Below are 22,863 nucleotides of genomic sequence, written 5' to 3' on the forward strand. Positions count from 1 at the left end.
GGAAAAATGATATTCAATGTGAGATCGGAGAGCTAAGCTCTTGCCAGAGGCCCATCTATCTTACATCATCAAGATATATTCTCCAGTAGTTCTCTGCAGGTGGCTGAGAACTGTGGAAGAGGGATGACACACAAACCCTTTTCCTGGACTTGAGTTCGACTGGTGTCAAAAGCAAAAGATACGAATTCTAGCCCTGGCTAGATAGCTCAGTTGGTTAGAGTGTCATCCAGAAGCACAGAGGTTGCCAGTTCAATCCCCAGTCAGGGCACTTACAGGAACAGATCAGTGTTCCTGTCTCTTTCTCTCCCTCCCTCTTTCCCTCTTTCTCTCTCTCTCTCTCTCTCTTCCTCCTTTGTTAAAATCAACAATAAAATTAATTCTTCAGGAGCACTCATTTAAGATATTCGAACTCTCCTGACATCCATTCTCTTAAAGTTTAATTTTTATATATTCATTTAATAAATGGATATCTCTTGATATCCATTCTCTTAAGCTTAATTTTTATTTATTCATTTGTCAACTATTGATTAAGCATCTATTACATGACCAGCACTGTTCTGTGTCCAGGATATGTAATAGTAAACAAGATAGAAAATATCCTTGGAGCTCACATTCCAAGGGTGGGGAGACAGATCATTAGATGTGTATGCAGGAAGTCCTCAAGTTACAACAGTCTCAACATACAACATTTCGAGTTTACGATGCTCATTCCCATAAAAAAATTTTAAAAATTGTGACGTGAGTGTTTCGGCTTAACACCATTAGTGTCGTACTTATGACTACATGGGCAAACTAATTTGGTTGCACATGATGTGCCATGTAACAGTACAGTATATTTATGTCCTTTTCCTTTTTCTGTGGCTTAGTTGTTTTTATGTTCTAGATTATAATTTTACAACTGAGTTAGGATAGGTAAGTGACTTAGGCTAGGGTATGTTTCAACTTACACCAGAATTCAGGTTACATCACTCACTGTCATAGGAACAGAACTGTGTCATAACCCAAGGACCCCCTGTATATCTTGTTCTGCTATGAAGAAAATGAAACAGCATGATGCTTTAGGCAGTGACTGTCGGGGCTCAGGGCTGATTACAGATGCTAATCAGAAGAGCCTTTGGGGGGAGAGATTAGAAGTTAAATCCAAGTAACAAGAAAAAGCCAGCCATGAAAAAGGGGAAAGAATATTCCAGGCAAAAGAAAGAGCAAATGTAAAGGCTCAAGGGAGCTGTTCCATGAGCATGATTACAAGAATGTTTTCAGGAGAGTTTTAATATCTTTAGTGATAGTGGAGGGCTTGCTTCACCTGAGCACTCAGCTGAGCACTCAGAGATGGAGGACTCATCCTCCCAGCTACCACACTGTTGCAGCTGATGGCTTTTAGCTGAATCCCTGTCTAAGACTTGTCCACAGCCCAGGAGTCTCTCTTCCTCCCTGGGGACAGTCTACATTCAATGACAGAGGTTTCAAGACCTAGTGCCCTTGCTTCTCAGGGTAATTTTGCTCCCAAGCATCCCATGGATTGGTTCTATGTGATTCCATCACAGTTCAACTTCTACTTCTCCTTCTTCCTTCACTCCCCTGCACATGTTCATGCTGAGGGCACTTCCACTGTACTTGCTATATGGAGACCTCCCATAGCTGCTCTGTCCCTAGGGAATCTAGCTGAGATCTAAGTTGATCATTTTAAGCCTTATATTATTAAAATATAATAACAGCACTACCACAATTTTAAAGTCCCTTAAGAAGGCTAGTGCTTTTTTTAATCTGTTTAGGCTTAAAGATAACAAAGATCCTAACTGCACTCCATGCTTCTGATTGTAACTCCCTAAACTATGTCTGATGCTTCCCAACCACAAATCTGATCATGGCAATCCCCCACTGAAACTCTTCAAAGGCAATGTCTGAGCTCCATAGTCCACAAGTCTGCCTCTGTTGTAGCTGTAAGGTATTTTTCCCCGCCGAGAAGGAAGGAACGGGGCTCGGAGCCGCAAAGTGTGAAATAATAAACGGCTTTATTGAGTACAGAGCGCACACCACACCCGGCAAGGTTCCCTGGCCCCGAGGAAAGATGGAGGCCAGAGAAGTTGCATGGATTAAACTGCGTGGGAGATATTTAAAGGGTCCCTCTAGGGAAGTGGAACTACTATGACGTGGTGAAATTTCACTGGCTGGCAGACGATTGCTTCTTTCCAAATGGTTCCTGGGAAGTTTCCTTTGGCGGGCTTGATTGTGGGCGGTCCTAGCCAAAGTGGGCAGGTCTGAGTTACCGAGTTACCCACGTGACCATCCCTCCATCCACCGACCTTACAGTAGCCTTTCCACTCACGTCACTGTATGGCCAGTAGTTGTGGCCATCATCATCGTGGCCATTCACATGCAGCTTCCCATTAGATTTGGGCAGACTGTAAAGAAACAGTGGAGCCAAAAAATGTTGGGCCATTCCTTTACTCAAGGCTTGCACCAGCCGACGAGCAAACACACAGAGAAAACACTTCCCTTTTCATTCATTCAGAGATCACAAAGCCACTGACACATTCTCTGGTTCCACAACCAGGAGAATCTTCTCCAGTTCCTCCAAGAATCAAAGGCCCCACCAGTCTCAGCAGAGCTCACAAAAGCCCTTCACCTCTGTTCCCCATCTCCCTCTCTCTGCTCTCACTGTCTTCAAAATAATTTTCTGGCACAAAACCCCTCCTCCGGCAAACTTTAGCAAGACAATGGCCCTTCCCAAGCAGGAAAGGTAATTTGCAATTTCAGAGATCACATACCTGGTGCAGCCCAGCACCATTTTTTAACACTAAAAGTGAGCAAACTCAAAAAATACAAATTTTACAAACTCACTTGCCCAACAGTCAACTTCTCTCATCCTGGACCATGACATTTTGGCTATGACGTTTCACATTCTCACACCTGTTTTGGAACCTGCAATTTCATCTGCTTAGTAAATCATTTTTTATTCTTTAAAGACACCTTCTTTTTGAAAGCCTATCTTAGTCGCATACCCAGAGTTCCTAACACCTGCCTATACCTCTATTCTATACTATATACTTTTTTATTGTGACAGGTATCACTATAGATACCTACCTGTTTTGGCTGCCCAACTGCATTACCAACTCCTATAGAAATTTATCCAGGAACTATGTCCTATTTAGTGGTCACCCCTTCCCCAGCATCCAGCACAGTGCCAACCACTTTGTATAAACTCATTCTGATTACTCTTGGGAAAAAGGCATTGTCACAAAACCTATCTATAAACTAGATGCCTGTTTGCAACCATTTTGCAATTATAGAATCCATCATAAATGAAAAGTTATATTTTACTGGTTCCTGAGAAAGCAGAGGAAATGATAAAGAGCTGCTGTATCTTACATAATATGTTGTTTGTATTACAAATGTAACTACCATGCCCCAATCCCTGCCTGTTTCATACATTTAAAATCTTAAGGATCAAGCCAGGCAGAGAAAGAAAAATATCATATGACCTCACTCATTCGAGGAATCCAAGGAATAATAAGAACTGAAGAATGGAATTGAGACAGAGGAGGGATCAAAGGGACCAGAGGAAAAGAGAACAGAGGGAAAGGGGATGATAGGATGGGATAAACCTGAAGGGAAGGGGGTAGGGCGCTGTAGGGAGGGGGGCAAGCAAGACATTGAGGGGAACATGGGGGAGGGGGGATGCATTCAGGGTGACCCTAGAATCTATGTAAACACAATTAAATAAATAAATAAATATTTAAAAAATAAATAAATAAATAGAATCTTAATTAAGGATCTCCACAGACCACTACATTCCTACACTTATCCACTTCAGTTAGGCTCTGTAACTTATCAGTCCCCACTCTATGAAGACGTTATCATGAGGATATGTTTATTCTTCTAGCCTGCAGAGAAAAGATAGTGGGCATATTAGAGCAACATTTGAAGTGCTTCTTTGTTTGTTTTGTTTGTTCACTGCCTTCCAAAAGTTCATGAATCAAAGAAAAATTAGAGTTTTTCTTAGCTTGACAATTAACAAAGAGCAGGCTGCCCACTTAGAAAATCTGCTGGGGGGCACTACATTTAAACACCGATCACTGATAATGGTAATAATAAGTGAACAGAACCATAATCTTCCCCTGATAACATTGTGCAGAAGAGGCGGTAGTTTTAGTGAGAGGAGGGGAGATAGTAAGACAGATTCCCACATGGGCCCTGACCAGGATCTATCCAGCAACCACCATATGGGGCTGATGTTTGAATCTACTGAGCTATCTTCAGTGCCTGGGGCCAATGCTCAAACCAATGGACCCACTGGCTGCAAGAGGGGAGAGAGAGTAGGGGGAGGAAAGAGAAGCAGATGGTCGCTTCCCCTGTGTGCCCTGACCGGGGATCGAACCCAAGACTTTCACACACCAGGTCAATACTTTATCCACTGAACCAGCTGGCCAGGACCAAGTCAGTGTCTTTCAAGGCAGAACACTTGTGCTTCAATCCTTTTTCTGCCTCTTAGCAGTACATGATCTTGAGCAGGATATTTCATTTCACCTAGCTTAATTTTCCTCCTCTATTAGATGGCAATTATTCCTAACTCCTGTGAGAATTAACTAGACAGGTCAAATGTGAGAAGATGCTTAGTCCAGGCTCTGACATCATTGAGGCCACAAGAACTCTTCATTCAAAGCAATGAAAATGTTTTCACCAAAAGCATTTTCTTTATGTGCTAAAACCAAAGCACCACAGATCAGAAGAAATTGGTTCTATGGACTAATATTATCACTCTGTTCTACATGAGTTCAAGATATGCTGATTTTGAATTTCTCATTTCATTCTTATTTCTACATGATCAGAAAGTCAGTTCATTTAAGAAACTATAATCAAACGGTCAACCACATATACTAGGTTTTATAACATTGGACATCTTTTTCCCAAATAAGCTTTTGAAGAATGATAGCTAGAGTATAAAAAATAAAGTCAAACCCTCCAGAAAGTTAGTAGCTTTATCACTTTTATATCCCAGAAATACCTAAGCAGATTAAAACCTTTCTGCATTTCTTAAAAACGCATTTTGATCTGACCACCTGCATGCTGAACTCTACAATAATGGAATTTAAAAAGGTTAAGCCAGTAAATTCCTCCAATCAATGTTTTACAGAAATCATGCTGCCAAAAAAGTTCACCTCTCCATCACAGTATTAAAAAGCAACCACTCTGCTCTGATGGGTCTAAAAAGTTCAGCTAATTTTTTAAAACACATGATTTTTTTTTAAAAAAAAAACTCAGATGTAAGGTTGATAATAATAGAAAATACAATGCTTGAACCAGGAAGAAATAATCTACTACCTTTGTGTCTTTTGATATGCAAAATGTTAAGTCCTGTCAAGTGGACTAGAGGCCAGAGCATATTTTTATTTAAAAATAAATAAAAAACTATTAATAAGACTTTGGTGTAGCCCTGCTTGATGCAAATTATACTACTTGTCAAGACTATTGTTTAGTGACAAATAAAAAGCTTAGTAGATCAAGGTTTGGCCTTTCACCACTGGTTTTCTGCCAAACTGTGACCTGAAATGAATGAATTGGTATTGAGTTGGGCCTCCTGACTCTGTAATTTAATGCTGACAGTAATTAGCTAAGAAGAAGGTGTTATAATGAAAGCCCAGGGCACAGGTGTTTATGAGATTTTGCAGAGCTGCAATAGATGGCACCTTCTTTTTCAGTCTTTTTCATTTACTACCTCTGAAAAAGAAGAAGGTACAAGTCATAAAAGAAACTGGCTGCTTGACTCACTGATAAATCTCTGGACAGTGAAGACCTTGGGTTTAAATTAGCTGTCAGGCTTTAGCCATCTCACTCACTAGTTCACTCCGGTGTTAGCAACAGTGCAAAGGCATTATAAATGGATTCATATGTCTTGATTAATGCCTTCTTTTGTAAACAGACTTTTGGGCATGGAGCTGTCCCATAGTAGATGTGCTGTTTTAAAGGTTAAACTTTACATCAGTGGCATATTCAAGACATCCTGCCTTTTCACAGTTCTTCCCTTTTCTCTTTGAATTTCAAATTCTCTTAGAATAAAGGAGAAAGAGGAACCCTAATAGCAGAATCAGAATCTATTGTTAGGAACTTCCTGTGTAAATAAAGAATCATTCCTGCACATTTGACTATTTCATAGAACAAAGGAAATCCTCTGTAGAAGTCCACATGAAAGCCTTTCCTTCTTGGTCCTTAAAAATTTGCGTTAACAGGGGAGGTCCACACCTCTATGCCTTGAGCTTGGAATAATTTGCTTGATGGAATGGCGCTTTTTATAAAGTATTCTGATGTTAGGTGCTGGTGAGTATCCAACTGTATAACCAAACACTGAAGTCTTGTCCTTTTCTAACTGCTGCCAATGTTGGTGTTACCAGAATATCACCTCACTACTAATAGAGGGGGGAAATGGGGAGAAATAAGGATGCAAGAAGACAGAGGCCAAAAAAGCACACTAGTACATTTTTACTCCATTCAAAGCTTTTGTTCAGGAAGGATTAGTGATATTAATTTTTGTCATCTCAATTATTCATCATGAATTGGAAGCAAATCCTTGTTTCAATTGTTTATTGACATTGGCATTTACTCAGCTTTGTAAAGTGTTTCATTGACATAAATTAGACCTTTGTTTATTCTATTCCAGAGAGGAGCAAAAATAAAGCCTTTTGATAAAAACAACTATTTAATGATTTTACTATCCTAGAAAATCAGCAATTCTACCTAAGTTTAGTAGGTTACATTAGTCCATTTCTAAGAGTAAAAGAGTAAGAGAGCAAGAATTATGTGCAGAAAATCGGTTATGAATTCCAGGTAGTTTTTCAGGGTCTTTTATAGTTTATATACAGACTCTGCATAATTTAATTTGGATTTCCAGAATATCTATCCTCTCCATGCTCAAATGAAATTGACCAGATACTCCCCCCAAATTAAGGGCATTCTGGCCACTTGCTAGCATTCATCCCCAAATAGTGCATATTTTTACTTTATCCATACTGTCTTTCTTCTTCTGATATAAAATCCTGCTCTAATAAAGAGACTTCTATTTTGAGTGAAATCATTGGTCAGTTGATAAAAACATTCATCAAGATCCATCTACTCTTGTCTTTATGATGGAAAGCTAAGGAAGGAATTTTTGTTGCACGAAAAGAACTGCAAGAACTAGAAATTTGCAGGAGACAAATGCACTGGGAGGCCTCCTTTTGGGGGAAAATAGGGAACAATGGGGTAAGCAAGATCCAAGAATGTGGAATAAAGGGAGCACATTTTGGGGTCTGAGGAGTAAAAAATCTCAGCCTTGGTTCTGGTCCTCTTACTAGGCTCTGACTAGAGCACAGCTGTAGACTGTGCTTGAACAAACACAGAGAAAGTCATGACACTTTCTAAATGGAATTTGTGAGCCCAGAATCAACCAGAAGCAAAACAAGCAAAGTGTGCCACAGAAAAGAGATAATACTTCTTTTGGAGAAAAATTAGGGTATGACATTTGAAAGAATTAAGGATTCTTTTTAACATATCCATGGCTCCAGAACTCTTTGTGCCCAGAAAGCTGAAGCGCTTAGCGATATATAAATAAGAATCATCCCCAAAAGGGCAATAGATGCCAGAGTATCTTTTCTGTAAAATTCCAGGTTCAAAATTAGTGATAGGATAGGTCTGGTGGCTTACAGTTTAGACAGTAAAATGTTGAGGAGGAAAAATTTTCCTTCTATTCTTTTAGGCTCTTTGGCTGGTCTAATAATTAAATTAACATAAAACAGATTTAAAAATTCATTACATGCAGATCTCATAAGAATATGAGAGCCAAGGAGAAGTTGGACAATTGAAACTTATACAGGACGGGGCAGAGTATGTTTACAGTTGTTTGTATGAAAAATAATACCATAAGTAGCCTGACCAGGTGGTGGCGCAGTGGATAGTGTTGGACTGCAATGCAGAGGACCCAGGTTTGAAACCCCGAGGTTGCCGGCTTAAGCACGGGCTCATTTGGTTTAAGCAAAGCTCACTAGCTTGAGTTCAAGGTCACTGGCTTGAGCAATGGGTCGCTCACCTGCTATAGACCCCGGTCAAAACACATATGAGAAAGCAATCAATGAACAACTAAGGTGCCACAATGAAGAATTGTTGCTTTTCATCTCTCTCCCTTCCTGTCTGTCTGTCCCTACTTGTTCCTCTCTCTGTCTCTGTCACAAAATAAAAAAAAATAATAATAATAAAAACCATAACTAGAAAGAAAAACCATAACTAATAAATAATAACACTGTGTTTTACATACTCAAAATTATAAACCTACTTTTGCCCTACCCTGTATGTTATCCTGAGCTAAGAAATGGAATAAGTACCTGCAGAATAAAAGGAGGGGAAGATAATTCACAGGATTATAAGAACAGATATTTTGTATTTAGATGTTTGTCCTGACATACAGGTAGGTCATTCAAATAACAGTCATTTCTGGTAACAGCTCTCTTTCTGGGCCATCCCCCCCCCCAATCTAAATTCTTTTAGGTAGTTAAGGGACAGATAAATGTTATTTAGAATCTGCTGGGTCTTGATTGCCTTAAGCTCAAAATGATCCACATACCAAAGTGGCACATTTTGAAGTCAGGAATCTGTTCCCCCTCAAAAACACTGGCACAAAACAGGAATAGGGGTAAGTGTCTTTGAAAAGAAAAGCACGTTTGGTTTTTCAGTTTTGTTTTGTTTTTTTTAATATTGTGATAGGCTCAGTGATGATCCCCAGAGACCTCCAGGTCCTAATCCCTGGAGCCTGTAAATGTTTCTTTATGTGGCAGAAGGGGCTTACCGCAATTGTGATTAAGCTAAGACTCTGGTGCAGTGGTTCTCAAAGTGTGTGCCAGAGTGCACTGGTGTGCCCTAGAAGATTTCCAGGTGCGCCCTATGATATTCCAGAGAAATATGTGCCTGTTGGGGACCAAAAACCAAAAGGTTTTTGGAGTTTAGATTTTTGGGGGACAGAGGTGTGGGGAATTGGCTGTAAGCTGACAGTCTGTCCAACCTCCCACCTCATTTGCCTGATTAGGTTGCAAAGGCTGTTAAGCTGTGGTGCTGGATTGTTTATCCTACCCTACATGATCCCCCGAAGACTGGAGGCAAGTTTCTTCTATCCTTTGTTTAGTGTTAAGATTTGCTAATGGCCTCACTTTGCCCTATAAATAAAGCAAGACACGGTTTTTGGACTCACTTTGTTCTTGCCAGCAATAATTATAGGGCCTTCCTGTCCCCGTATTTTCTTAATTCTGCACCGTTCCCACTTGGGACCTGGAATTACTAGCTGCGCTGATTCGCAGCATGTGCCCAGATATAAAAATAAATATACTCTATTATACCATTTCATTATGAAAATACCGCTCTTTTTGTTAACACATCATTGTTATATTTATTATTAACACATCATTATATTATTTTTAGATAAATACACCCAAATGAAACAAATATATTTCTCAAAAAGAAGCGCAATATTGGCCTGACCTGTGGTGGTGCAGTGGTTAAAGCGTCAACCTGGAAATGCTGAGGTCGCCAGTTCTAAACCCTGGGCTTGCCTGGTCAAGGCACATATGGGAATTGATGCTTCCAGCTCCTCCCCCACTTCTCTCTCTCTGTCTCTCCTCCCTCTCTCTCTCTGTCTCTCCCTCTCCTCTCTAAAATGAATTTTTTTTTAAATAATTTTATTTTTTAAATGGGGTGACATCAATAAATCAGGATACATATATTCAAAGATAACAAGTCCAGGTTATCTTGTCGTTCAATTATGTTGCATACCCACCACCCAAAGTCAGATTGTCCTCTGTCACCTTCTATCTTGTTTTCTTTGTGCCCCTCCCCACCCCCTATCCCTCTCCCATTCCCCCCTCCCCCCCGTAACCACCACACTCTTATAAATGTCTCTTAGTTTCACTATTATGTCCCACCTACGTATGGAATAATACAGTTCCTGTTTTTTTCTGATTTACTTATTTCGCTTCATATCATGTTATCAAGATCCCACCATTTTGCTGTAAATGTTCCGATGTCATCATTTCTTATGGCTGAGTAAGTATTCCATAGTGTATATGTGCCACATCTTCTTTATCCAGTCATCTATTGATGGGCTTTTTGGTTGTTTCCATGTCCTGGCCACTGTGAACAATGCTGCAGTAAACATGGGGCTGCATGTGTCTTTACGTATCAATGTTTCTGAGTTTTTGGGATATATACCCAGTAGAGGGATTGCTGGGTCATAAGGTAGTTCTATTTTCAGTTTTTTGAGGAACCACCATACTTTCTTCCATAATGGTTGTACTACTTTACATTCCCACCAACAGTGTATGAGGGTTCCTTTTTCTCCACAGCCTCTCCAACATTTGCTGTTACCTGACTTGCTAATAACAGCTAATCGAACAGGTGTGAGGTGGTATCTCATTGCCGTTTTGATTTGCATTTCTCCAATAGCTAAAGAAGATGAGCATCTTTTCATATATCTGTTGGCCATTTGTATTTCTTCCTGGGAGAAGTGTCTATTCATATCCTCTTCCCATTTTTTTATTGGATTGTTTGTTTGTTTGTTGTTGAGTTTTATGAGTTCTTTGTATATTTTGGATATTAGGCCCTTATCTGAGCTGTCGTTTGAAAAAATCATTTCCCATTTAGTTGGCTTTCTGTTTATTTTGTTATCAGTTTCTCTTGCTGAGCAAAAACTTCTTAGTCTGATGTAGTCCCATTCATTAATTTTTGCCTTCACTTCTCTTGCCATTGGAGTCAAATTCATAAAATGCTCTTTAAAACCCAGGTCCCTGAGTTGAGTACCTATGTCTTCTTCTATGTACTTAATTGTATCAGGTCTTATGTTTAGATCTTTGATCCATTTTGAGTTAATTTTTGTACAGGGGGAAAGACTGTAGTCCAGTTTCATTCTTTTGCATGTGGCTTTCCAGTTTTCCCAGCACCATTTATTGAAGAGGCTTTCTTTTCTCCATTGTGTGTTGTTGGCCCCTTTATCAAAAATTATTTGACTATATATATGTGGTTTTATTTCTGGACTTTCTATTCTGTTCCATTGGTCTGAGTGTCTATTTTTCTGCCAATACCATGCTGTTTTGATTGTCATGGCCCTATAATAGAGTTTGAAGTCAGGTATTGAAATGCCCCCAGCTTCATTCTTTTTCTTTAGGATTGCTTTGGCTATTCGGGGTTTTTATAGTTCCATATAAATCTGATGATTTTTTGCTCTATTTCTTTAAAAAATGTCATTGGAAGTTTGATGGGAATTGCATTAAATTTGTATATTGCTTTGGGTAATATAGCCATCTTGATTATATTTATTCTTCCTAGCCAAGAACAAGGTATATTCTTCCATCTCATTATATCTTTTTCGATTTCCCTTAACAATGGTTTATAGTTTTCATTATATAAGTCCTTTACATTCTTTGTTATGTTTATTCCTAAGTATTTTATTTTTTTTGTTGCAATCGTGAAGGGGATTATTCTTTTGAGTTCCTTCTCAGTTGTTTCATTGTTGGCATATAGAAAGGCTATTGACTTCTGTATGTTAATTTTGTATCCTGCGACCTACTGTATTGGCTTATTGTTTCTAGTAGTCTTTTTGTGGATTCTTTGGGGTTTTCAATGTATAGGATCATATCATCTGCAAAAAGTGATACCTTTACTTCTTCTTTTCCGATATGGATGCCTTTTATTTCTTTGTCTTGTCTGATTGCTCTGGCTAGAACCTGTAGTACCACATTAAATAAGAGTGGAGAGAGTGGACAACCCTGTCTTGTTCCTGATTTAAGGGGGAAAGCCTTCAGTTTAGTGCCATTTAATATGATGTTAGCTGATGGTTTATCATATATGGCCTTTATCATGTTGAGATATTTTCCTTCTATACCCATTTTGTTGAGAGTCTTAAACATAAAATTGTGTTGTATTTTATCGAAAGCCTTTTCTGCGTCTATTGATAAGATCATGTGGTTTTTGTTCTTTGTTTTGTTGATATGGTGTATTACATTAACCGTTTTACGTATGTTGAACCATCCTTGAGATTCTGGGATGAATCCCACTTGATCATGATGTATTATTTTTTTAATATGTTGTTGTATTCGATTTGCTAGTATTTTGTTTAGTATTTTAGCATCTGTATTCATTAGAGATATTGGTCTGTAGTTTTCTTTTTTTGTGCCATCCTTGCCTGGTTTTGGTATGAGGGTTATGTTGGCCTCGTAAAATGTGTTTGGAAGCATTGCTTCTTCTTCAATTTTTTGGAAGACTTTGAGTAGAATAGGAACCAAGTCTTCTTTGAATGTTTGATAAAATTCGCTGGTATAGCCGTCAGGGCTTGGACTTTTATTTTTGGGGAGGTTTTTAATGGTTTTTTCTATTTCTTCTCTACTGATAGGTCTGTTTAGGCTTTCTGCTTCTTCTTGACTCAGTCTAGGAAGGTTGTAATTTTCTAGGAATTTATCCATTTCTTCTAGGTTGTTGAATTTAGTGGCATAAAGTTTTTCATAGTATTCTACAATAATTCTTTGTATATCTACGGTGTCCGTGGTGATTTCTCCTCTTTCATTTTGGATTTTGTTTATATGAGTTCTTTCTCTTTTTTCCTTGGTAAGTCTTGCCAAGGGTTTGTCAATTTTGTTGATCTTTTCAAAGAACCAGCTCCTTGTTCTATTAATTTTTTCTATAGTTTTTCTGTTCTCTAATTCATTTATTTCTGCTCTGATTTTTATTATCTCCTTTCTTCGGCTGGTTTTGGGTTATCTTTGTTCTTCTTTTTCTAGTTCCTTAAGGTGGGTAGTTAAGTGGTTCACTTGGGCTCTCTCTTGTTTGTTCATATATGCCTGAAGTGATATGAACTTCCCTCTTATCACTGCTTTTGCTGCATCCCATAGATTCTGATATGTCGTATTGTCATTTTCATTAGTCTGTATATATCTTTTGATCTCTGCACTTATTTCTTCTTTGACCCATTCATTTTTTAAAAGTATGTTGTTTAGTTTCCACATTTTTGTGGGATTTTTTTCCTCTTTTTTGCAGTTGAATTCTAGTTTCAAGGCTTTATGATCAGAAAATATGCTTGGTACAACTTCAATTTTTCTGAATTTGCTGATGTTGTTTTTGTGGCCCAACATATGGTCAATTCTTGAGAATGATCCATGTACACTGGAGAAAAATGTATACTCAGTCACTTTGGGATGAAATGTCCTGTAGATGTCTATCATATCCAGGTGCTCTAGTGTTTTGTTTAAGGCCACTATGTCTTTGTTGATTCTCTGTTTGGATGACCGATCTAGAGCCGTCAGAGGTGTATTGAGGTCTCCAAGTATGATTGTATTTTTGTCAGTTTTTGTTTTAAGATCAATAAGTAGCTGTCTTATATATTTTGGTGCTCCTTGGTTTGGTGCATATATATTAAGAATTGTTATGTCTTCTTGATTCAGTGTCCCCTTAGCCATTATGAAATGGCCATTTTTGTCTCTGAGTACTTTTCCTGTCTTGTAGTCAGCATTATCCGATATGAGTATTGCTACACCTGCTTTTTTTTGGATGTTATTTGCTTGGAGTATTGTTTTCCAGCCTTTCACTTTGAATTTGTTTTTATCCTTGTTACTTAGATGAGTTTCCTGTAGGCAGCATACAGTTGGATTTTCTTTTTTAATCCATTCTGCTACTCTGTGCCTTTTTATTGGTGAGTTTAATCCGTTTACATTTAGTGTAATTATTGATACTTGTGAGTTCCCTATTGCCATTTTATATCTTGCTTTCTGTTAGTTTTATGTCTTTTTTGATCCTTCTCTTTTGTTTTTCTATCTTTTGTTTTTATTTGGTTGTATTCCATACATCTTTCCACTGTTGCTATCTTTTTTATCTCATGTGCTTCTGTGGTGGTTTTTTCAATGGTGGTTACCTTTGAATAATGAAAAGGGTCCCTACCCTGTTCATTGTAGCGAACTATTTTGTGAGTACTTTTGCACTCCATCGTCCTTTGCTACTGTTAATCTCCATCTTCTCCCCCTCTTTCTTTTTGTTGTTGTCACAGTTTAAATTTGGTTTTATTGTGTTCTTCTTGGAGCTTTTACTTGTGGCTCTGTTTTTTTTTTTGTTCTTTGTATCTGATTGGAGAACCCCCTTTAGTCATTCCTGGAGTGGGGGTTTTCTGATGATAAATTCCCTCATCTTTTCTGTATCTGTGAATGTTTTTATTTCTCCTTCATATTTGAAGGATAGCTTTGATGGGTATAGTATTCGTGGCTGAAAGTTCCTCTCTTTCAGGACTTTAAATATTGGGGTCCACTCTCTTCTAGCTTGTAGAGTTTCTGCTGAGAAATCTGATGATAATCTAATGGGCCTTCCTTTATATGTTGTATTCTTCTTTTCCCTGGCTGCCTTGAGAATTTTTTCTTTGCTGTTGGTTTGTGTCAATTTCATTATGATATGCCTTGGAGTAGGTTTGTTGGGGTTAAGAAAACTTGGAGTTCTGTTTGCTTCTTGAACTTGAGGCTTTAGTTCTTTCCACAGGCTTGGGAAGTTCTCATCTATTATTTGTTTGAGTATGTTCTCCATTCCATTTTCTCTCTCTTCTCCCTCTGATATACCTATTATTCTTATGTTATTCTTTTTGATGGAGTCAGATAATTCTTGTAGGGCTATCTCATTTTTTTTAATTTTTGAGTCTCTTTCTTCTTCTCTCTGTTGTACCTCAAGTTGCTTGTCTTCTATTTCACTAATCCTCTCTTCTATCTGACCTGTTCTATTAGCTAAGCTTGTTACTTCGTTTTTCAGCTCGTGAATTGAGTTTTTCATCTCTGTTTGATTTGTTTTTATAGTTTCAATTTCCTTGGACATATATTCTTTGTGTTCATTGAGTTGTTTTCTGAGCTCCCTAAATTGCCTTTCTGTGTTTTCTTGTATATCTTGGAGGATTTTTAGGATTTCTATCTTGAATTCTCTGTCATTTAGCTCCAAGGTTTCCAATATATTAAATTTTTTCTCCATAGATTTTTCCTCATCTAGCTGTGTTACCTCTCTTTCTTTTGTATCCATGATATTCGATTTTCTCTTCCTTAATGGCATCTGAGGGTGGTTTTGTTGATAGTATTAATGAGATTTAATAAAGAATAAAAAGTTTAAAAAAATAATAAAAAAAATCGAAAAGAGTTGTTTTTTAAAAAAAAAAATTAATAATGAAATAAAGAAAAATAAAATAAAATAAAAATTAAAAAAAAAATTAAAAAAAAGGGAAATTATTCCCCCTCTCCTTTTTTCCTCTCCTCTCCTCTCCCCTCTTTCTTGATAAAATCTTGTGGTGGACTGTGAATTATAACAAACAATGCCTGTGATGGAGGGCCTGAATTGGGGAAAAGTAATAAAGGGGCAAAAAAAAAAAAAAAAAAGAAAGAAAAAAGAAAAAAAAAAAAAGAGTGTATGGACCCACCAAAAGCAAATAAGGAAAAAATTTGGGTCAAGAATAAAATGATTTGCTTTTAGGTGTTGGTTGTCTAAGAGTTATGATGAGAGGATTAAGAGGAAAACAGAAAAATGGGGGGACCAATTAAAAAATTACTATTGTATTTAGTGGAACAAGAACTAGATAATATGGAGAGCCAGGGATGGGAGCACTGCTAGTGAGTTAAAAAGGTGAAGTAAAAACCCCCCAAAATGCCACAAACATAAGTTTGAGTCCCAGATAAGATAATTTGTTTGTTATTGAGGTTTGAATGAGAGGAGATGTAAAGGAGAAAGGAAGAAACTAATATAGAGGGAGAAAAGAAAGAGAGAGAGAGAAAAAAAAAGAGGGAACCACTAAAAGAATAAAAAAGAAAGGAGAGAGAGAGAGAGAGAGAGTTAAGGGTTTTGGAGTGCAACCCTCATAAAGAGAAAGGAAGAGAAGAGAAAAGATAATGGGAGATGTAACACTTATGGGTAGTGTAGTTCAAGGAGAGGAGAGAGTAAGACCGGTAGAGAGTTAATCGGCCAAATTGGAGGAGGAAAAAAAAAGTATCAAGAATGAAGATAAGAGAAACAAACAAACAAATATAATAAAATGGGATAGGTTATAAAGTCTGCAGATTATTCTTGATTTTGAGAGGTTATCTTCTTGCTTTTTCTTTTCTCTCCCTCTTCCTGGTCGGTGACTCTATACCCCGGGTTTTGCCCCTTTGCCACGCTCAGGTGGAGGTTTGCAGTTGATAAGTCTCTATGGCAATGTCATGTATTGTGCTTTAGTCTCGTTGGCAGTCGAGGCTATTAGCATTTATAGGCTCCGACAGTGAGAGAGTCCATGTTCCTGGAGCCTTTCTCCTAGTCTTTCCTTCCTCAATTAGTAGCCTGATAATCCAGCTATGGGGTTGCTGCTGCCTCTGCCTGGATAGTAAGAGGCTCAAAGAGCTGGCAACTCCCCACTCTATTTTCACTCAGCACAGGGCTCTGGGTAAGGCTCAGTCAGTCAGAGCTGCTAGCATAATCAGGCGGGCTTTCCGGCCATTCAAAGACCTCTGGCTCTGCCACTCTGTCCGGTAACACAAGCGGGCGCCCACTTCCGGGGCGCTTGGAGGAAACTCTCACTCACTGGCTGTGCACGTAGACCAGGATATCCGGCCAGCAGTCTCACGCTCTGAGTGAAACCCCCAACCGCAGGGAAAAGTTGCAGCGTTGGAATTGAGTCTCGCTCCGTCCCCGTGCGCGGCTTTTGCAAGGCGCTGGGGCGGCCCGAGATTCCACTTTGGCCCACACAAAGGCCCCTGACTCTGCCCCTCTGTGCGATAACACGGGCGCGCACTGCCGAGGCACTCGGAGGAATCGCTCACTCCTTATCTGCGCGCGCAAACCAGGATATGAGGCCGGCCGCTTTCCCTCTGAGTGAAACACCCTCGGCAAGGAAAATCTCCACCATTGGAATTAGTTCTCACTCCCTCCCGTGCGTGGCTTTCCCAGGGCGCTGGGGCTGCCCAGAGACTCTGCCCTCGGCCCACAGAAAGGCCTCTGACCCTGCCTCTCCGTGGGGCAACACGGGCACCCACTTCCGGGGCTTAGGAAGAAATCTCTCGCCCACTAACTGCGCACCAACCAGGAGACCGGGTAAAATGTCCGCGCCGCTTGTCTTTCTTTGTTTGGGTTTGGCGCGAGTGTTAGCTTGTATTGCCCGGGTTGCCACAGGATCAGATTTTCCTCGGCTTGGATCTCCGTGCCACAGCCTGGTTCGGCCGTTTGTGCCGTGGCCTGGATGTATTCACCCCCTTTGCCCACCTCAGTTTCTATATTCACAGTTACCAGAGAAAGCCGCCCTGTTTAGGTTAGTGAGGAAGGCGGAGCATTTCTTACTCCCTATTTCCTTCGGGGTTTGGTTATATATTTAGCCAATTTTTCACTCAATCATACCTTTGGGTGTATTGCAAAGCATCTGGAAGCTCCAAGTATAGGTTTTTCTGTTTCTGGTTGAAGATCTTGTTGAGTTTTGGGGGAGATTTATCGGTATCGCTTCCTACCCCGCCATTACTCTGACATCATCCTAAAATGAATTTTAAAAAAACAAAAAAGAAGCACAATATTGAAGAATTTGATTCTGGAAGTGAGTAAAAGTTAAGTGCAAGTAAGAAAGCAAAATCGCAGCCTACTCGTAAATATAATGAAAGTTATTTAAGCTTTGGTTTCACTTGGACTGGAAGTGAAGATCATCCTTTACCACTATGTTTAGTACGTGGATGTAAAATGGCAAATGAATCATTGCTTCCTCATAAATTGAGCAAACATCTTAAAACTATAAACTCGAATTTACAAGATAAATCTGTAAGTTTTTTCAAGAGATTGTCTGAACAGCAAACAAAAGCGGCAAATTCTTTTAAAAGTATAATGACTGTTTCTGATAATGCTCAAATCACTTCTTATCAAGTCTCAGAACTAATAGCAAAAAATATGAAAGCTCATACTTTAGGTGAGTAACTTATTTTGACTGCATGCAAAAAAATGGTCATGGCAATCCTAGTAAATGAACCAGCAATGAAAATAAGCAAGATTCTTCTGTCCAACAATACAGTTCACAGGCATATTATAGAAATGTCTTCTGATACCGAGGAAAATGTATACAGTAATTAATAAGTTTCAGTATTCAAATTTTGTATTGCAAGTTGATGAGTCAACAGACATTACCAACATGGCACAATTCTTAGCATTCATCCATTTTATTAATGAAGATCAAATAGTAAATCAGTTTCTTTTTTGCAAAGAATTAGGTGTGTCTACAAAAGGTGAAGATGTTTTTAACATTTTGAATAACTATCTTGATAAATGGCAATAAACATGGAAGTCATGTGTAGGCATTGTGCATATGGCGCCCCTTCCGTGGTAGGTTGTGTTACGGGTCTTACACCTTTTGTAAAAAACCAAATGAGATAGAAATGGTGCCGTGAGGAGCGCGACCGAAAAATCTCCCCAAAATTTCAACAAGTTCATCAACCAGAGACAGAAAAATCTATCCTTGGAGCATCCAGGAGTTCTACACCCTGAAGGCAAAGGTAGGGTTGAGCAAAAAATTGACTAAATATATAATCAACCCTGAAGGAAATAAGTTAAAGAAACACTCTGCCTTCCTCACTAACCTGAGCAAAGCCTGCTTTCACTTGGAACTGAGAGTCGGGAGGAGCTAAGGGTGTGGAGGTAGCTAGGCTGAGGCACGGACTTTTGTTCAAGCCGAGGAAAGAGTGTACCTGTGCTGAATCAGTCCATGCGAGCAACCACCCGCAGCCGCCGCGCCAGGAGAGGCCCAACCTCCGGTGCGCGAGCAACCCAACAGCCCGCACACACCGAGAGCAACCGCCCACGCCACGAGCAGCAGCTGTCAGAGGTGCACAGGGTGTGTGCCAAAGCAAACTTCCCTACACCCGAGCTTCTCTAGATGGGTGGGGTGCCTCACCCAGCATTCAAGCTAAAAATCAAGCATTTGGGGAGGGGCACGCAGGCAGCTTGTAGTTCATTCTGGAGAAATTCGGCAGATCCAATCGCTGAAGTTAGCTTAACCCACAGGCTGCTCACCTCCCAACTGATCTACGCAGCTCTAACTGACAAGATCTCTCTCAGTTCAGCAATCCAAGACAAGAGGCGTGATATCCTTTAGTGCCTCTTGCTAAAGGGGTGGGGGCAACTTCTGATTGGCAGAGCTTTCATACTCAGGGATATATGCTAAAAAGAGGAACTTGGCAGTGTTAAGACCTCCTGTACTGCAGGCAGTGACTAGGGCATCTTCTTCCCAGCCAAAACAGGTTACAAAGTGCGGAAAGCCTGGGGAGAGTGGTCCCACAGAGTGCTAGGCATGTGGAACAGGCCAGGAAGCTCTTAGAAAGTCACCTTGAGAGCAATTGGCTCCCAGCCCCGCTTGATTACGCTGGCAGCTCTGACTGCCAGAGCCTTACCCAGAGCCCTGCATTGAGTGGGGATAGAATGGGGGTTTGCCAGCTCTTTGAGCCTCTTACTCCCCAGGCAGAGGCAGCGGCAGGGGCAGCCTCATAGCTGGATCATCAGGCTGCTAATTTAGGAAGGAGAGACTAGAAGAGAGGCTCCAGGAAAACGGACTCTCTCATTGTTGGAGCCTGCAAACGCTAACAAGCCTTGACTACCAACGAGACTGAAGCCAAATATATGACATTGCTGTAGAGTCTCATCAACTGCAAATCCCTACCTAAGCGTGCCACAGGCGCAGAGCCTGGGGTACAGAGTCATCAACCAGCAAGAGGGAGAGGAAAGAAAAGTTAAGAAGAAGTTAAACTCTCAAATTCAAGAAAAATCCACAGACTTTATAATTTGTTCCACTATTTTTGTTTGTTTGTTTGTTTCTTTTTGCCTTTATTAGTATTATTTCTATTTCCTCCACCTTGGTCCTTTTATTCTCTGCCTGTCTTACTCTTTCCTTTTCTTGAACGACACTACCCAAAAGTGTTTCATTTTATTTCTTTTCTTCTTCCTTACTCTCCATGAGGATTACATTCCAAAACTCTTAACTCTCTCTCTCTCTTTTTGTTTTCTTTTTCTTTTTTCTACCTTTCCTTTCAAATTTTTCTTGTTTCTCCCTTTCTATTAGTTTCTTCTTTTCTCCTTTTAATTTTGCTCTCATTCAATACTCAATCACAAACAACTTATTTAATTTGGACTCAAGTTTTTGTTGTTTTTTTTGTGTGTGTGGCATTTTGGGTGCTTTTTACTTTGCTTTTTAACTCATTAGCATTCTTCCCAACCCAGGATCTCCATTCCATTCAGTCTTTTCTCCACTTAATACAATAGTTTTTTCTCCCTTTTTATGTTTCCCTCTTATCCCTCCATTATATCTCTTAGTTGACCATCACTTAAAAGCAAATCATTTTATATTTGATCCAAATTTTTTCCTTTTTGCATTTTATGGGTCCCTACTTCCTTTTTTGCCCATTGAACAGTTCCCCCCAACTCAGGCCCTCCGTTATAGGCAGTTTTTGTTCCATTTAGCATAATAAAATTCACAGCTTATCACAATATTTTCCTAAGGAGGAGGGAAGAGGAGGGGAAGAGAAGAAATAAAAGGGAGGGACATAATAAATTATTATTGGTTTGGGGGGGGTTTTTTCCAATTTTTTTTTACTTTTTTTTTATTTCTTATTAATTCTCATTAGTGCTATCAACAAGACCACACTCAGATGCCATTAAGAAAAAGGAAACCAAATATCATGGATAAAAAGATAGAGAAGTAACACAGATAGATGTGGAAAAATCTATGAAGAAAAAATTCAATATATTGGAAACCTTGGAGCTAAATGACAGAGAATTTAAAATAGAAATCCTAAAAATACTCAGAGATATACAAGAAAACACAGAAAGGCAATTTAGGGAGCTCAGAAAACAACTCAATGAACACAAAGAATACATTACCAAGGAAATTGAAACTATAAAAACAAATCAAACAGAGATGAAAAACTCAATTCATGAACTGAAAAATGAGGTAACAAGCTTAGCTAATAGAACAGGCCAGATAGAAGGTAGGATTAGTGACATAGAAGACAAGCAACTTGAGGCACAACAGAGAGAAGAAGAGAGAGACTCAAAAATTTTTTAAAAAATGAGAAAGCCCTACAGGAATTCTCTGACTCCATCAAAAAGAATAACATAAGAATAATAGGTATATCAGAGGGAGAAGAGAGAGAAAATGCTATGGAGAATATATTCAAACAAATAATAGACGAGAACTTCCCAAGCCTGTGGAAAGAAATAAAGCCTCAAATTCAAGAAGCAAACAGAACACCGAGTTTTCTTAACCACAACAGACCCACTCCAAGGCACATAATGAAAATGGCACAAACCAATCACAAAGAAAAAATTCTCAAGGCAGCCAGGGAAAAGAAGAATACAACATATTAAGGAAGGCCTATTAGATTATCATCAGATTTTTCAGCAGAAACTCTACAAGCTAGAAGAGAGTAGACTCCAATATTTAAAGCCCTGAAAGAGAGGAACTTTCAGCCAAGAATACTATTCCCATCAGTTATTCTTCAAGTATGAAGGAGAAATAAAAACATTCACAAATACAGAAAAGATGAGGGAATTTATCATCAGAAAACCCCCACTCCAGGAAATACTAAAGGGGGTTTTCCAACCAGATCCAAAGAACAAAACAAAACAAAACCACAAGTAAAAGCTCCACCAAGAACACAATAAAATCAAATTTAAACTGTGACAACAAAAGCAAAAAAAAGGAGGAGAGGACGGAGATTAACAGTAGCAAAGGACGATGAAGTGCAGAAACACTCACAAGATAAGGTACTACAATAAATATGCTAGGTACCCTTTTCATTATTTAATGGTAACCATCCTTGAAAAAACCAACACAGAAGCACATGATTTAAAAAAGGTAGCAACAAAGGAAAGAAGTATGGAATACAAACAAACAAAAACACATGATAGAAAAACAAAAGAGAAGAATCAAACGATACAAAACTGACAGAAAGCAATTTATAAAATGGCAATAGGGAATCCACAAGTGTCAATAATTACACTAAACGTAAATGGATTAAACTCACCAATAAAAAGAAACAGAGTAGCAGAATGGATTAAAAAAGAAAATCCAATGTATGCTGCCTACAAGAAACTCATCTAAGCAACAAGGATAAAAACAAATTCAAAGTGAAAGGCTGGAAAACAATACTCTAAGCAAATAACATTCCAAAAAAAGCAGGTGTAGCAATACTCATATCTAATAATGCTGACTACAAGACAGCAAAGGTAATCAGAGACAAAGATGGTCATTTCATAATGATTAAGGGGACACTGATCAAGAAGACATAACAATCCTTAATATATATGCACCAAACCAAGGCTTAAAACAAAAACTGACAAAAATACAACCATACTTGGAGACCTCAATACACTGCTGATGGCTCTAGATCAGTCATCCAAACAGAGAATCAATAAAGATATATTGGTCTTAAACGAAACACTAGAGCACCTGGATATGATAGACATCTAAGGACACTTCATCCCAAAGCGAAGAGTATACATTTTTCTCTAGTGTACATGGAACATTCTCAAGAATTGATCATATATTGGGCCACAAAAACAACATCAGCAAATTCAGAAAAATTGAAATTGTACCAAGCATATTTTCTAATCATAAAGCCTTGAAACTAGAATTCAACTGCAAAAAGAAGAAAAAAACCCCACAAAAATGTGGAAACTAAACAACATACTTTTAAAAAATGAATGGGTCAGCCCTGGCCGGTTGGCTCAGCGGTAGAGCGTCGGCCTAGTGTGCGGAGGACCTGGGTTCGATTCCTGGCCAGGGCACACAGGAGAAGCGCCCATTTGCTTCTCCACCCCTCCGCCGTGCTTTCCTCTCTGTCTCTCTCT

Source organism: Saccopteryx leptura, chromosome 3 (genome assembly GCF_036850995.1).
Source record: "Saccopteryx leptura isolate mSacLep1 chromosome 3, mSacLep1_pri_phased_curated, whole genome shotgun sequence".
NCBI classification, from domain to species: Eukaryota; Metazoa; Chordata; class Mammalia; order Chiroptera; family Emballonuridae; genus Saccopteryx; species Saccopteryx leptura.